At 48.7% G+C, this 1,871-nt stretch overlaps 1 pseudogene across 1 annotated transcript; it reads left to right on the plus strand.

Annotated features, from left to right (window-relative positions):
• On the plus strand, nt 1-623 carry LOC105527944 (annotated as a pseudogene). The gene has a single exon (XR_001004295.1). The product of XR_001004295.1 is annotated as a chloride intracellular channel protein 1 pseudogene (transcript).
• The last annotated feature ends 1,248 nt before the right edge of the window (nt 624-1,871 follow it).

The raw sequence follows: 1,871 nt of genomic DNA on the forward strand, positions 1-1,871 counted from the left end.
AGAGACTGTTCATGGTGCTGTGGGTCAAGGGAGTCACCTTCAATGTTACCACCATTGACACCAAGAGATGGACCGAGAGAGTGCAGAAGCTGTGCCCAGGAGGGCAGCTCCCATTCCTGCTGTATGGCACTGAAGTGCACACAGACACCAACAAGATGGAGGAATTTCCGGAGGCAGTGCTGTGCCCTCCCAGATACCCCAAGCTGGCAGCTCTGAACCCTGAGTCCAACACAGCCAGGCTGGACATATTTGCCAAATTTTCTGCCAACATCAAGAATTCAAACCCAGCACTCAATGATAATCTGGAGAAGGGACTCCTAGAAGCCCTGCAGGTTTTAGACAATTACTTAACATCCCCCCTCCCAGAAGAAGTGGATGAAACCAGTGCTGAAGATGAGGGCATCTCTCAGAGGAAGTTTCTGAATGGCAACGAACTCACCCTGGCTGACCGCAACCTGTTGCCAAAGCTGCACATAGTACAGGTGGTGTGTAAGAAGTACCGGGGATTTACCATCCCCGAGGCCTTCCCCGGAGTGCATAGGCACTTGAGCAATGCTTATGTGTGGGAAGAATCTGCCTCCACCTGCCCAGGTGGCGAGGAGATCAAGCTCGCCTATGATTAAGGGGCCAAGGCCCTCAAGTAAGCCCCTCCTGGGACTTCCTCCACGCCCTCCGTTTTCTCCACAAAGGCCCCGGTGGTTTCCACATTGGTACCCAATGGACACACTCCAAAATGGCCAGTGGGCAGGGCATCCGGGAGCCCTCGTTCTGGGAAGGTGTGGTGGAAGAGGGGATGAGGGAAAGAAATGGGGGAGCTGGGTGAGATTTTTATTGTGGGGTGGCATGGGCAGGACAACATATTTCAGTAATAAAATAGAGAAAAAAATGAAAAAATAAATAAACAGCCACATCTCTTAAAGAAATAAAGAAAAAATGTAAATACAATTTAAAAATATTTACTCACCTGTTTATCATCTCAAGTATTTTTTATTCCTTTCTATATTTTTGAGTTTTTATCCGATATCATCTCCTTCAGCCAGATGAGCTTTCTTTGATTTTTTTTTTTTTTTTTTCTGAGACGGAGTCTCACTCTGCTGCCCAGGCTGGAGTGTGGTGGCATGATCTCGGCTCACTGCAGCCTCCGCCTCCTTGGTTCAAGGGATTCTCCTTGCTCAGCCCCCCGAGTAGCTGGTTTGGTTTGGTTTTTGTTTTGAGATGGAGTTTTGCTCTTGTCGCCCAGGCTAGAGTGCAATGGCACGATCTGAGCTCACTGCAACCTCCTCCTCCCAGGTTCAAGCGATCCTCCTGCCTCAGCCTCCTAAGTAGCTGGGATTACAGGCATGTGTCGCCATACCCGGCTAATTTTGTATTTTCAGTAAAGACGGGGTTTCTCCATGTTGCCCAGGCTGATCTCAAACTCCTGACCTCAGGTGATCCGCCTGCCTCAGCCTCCCAAAGTGCTGGGATTATAGGCGTGAGCCTCTGTGCCCCGCCTATCCCCCATTTTGGAGCTGAGGAGACAGAGGCACTGCAAGGGAAACCATTTGCTGAAGGTCACACAGCTAGTTTTGGAAGAACCAAGATGTAAAACTAGTCAGATCACATAATCCTATGCTTGCTCTACTTCACCACCATTCCTAAACACCTCAAGGTGATTTGGATTCCAGCCTAAAGCCCTCTGGAAAGTATTTGGGGCTGGCAGGAGGTAAGAGCCCTCAAAACTCCTATTCAGGCTAGGGCAGTAGCTTTCAACCCAGAGCGTCGGAGTCATTTGAGAAACTGTGAAAAAGAGAGATGCTAGGCCCCATCTACTGAATCAGTAGCTCTAGTGGTAGAGACTGGGAATCTACTTTTTTTTTTTTTTTTTTTGA

Source organism: Mandrillus leucophaeus, unplaced genomic scaffold, assembly GCF_000951045.1.
Source record: "Mandrillus leucophaeus isolate KB7577 unplaced genomic scaffold, Mleu.le_1.0 Scaffold7, whole genome shotgun sequence".
NCBI lineage: Eukaryota > Metazoa > Chordata > Mammalia > Primates > Cercopithecidae > Mandrillus > Mandrillus leucophaeus.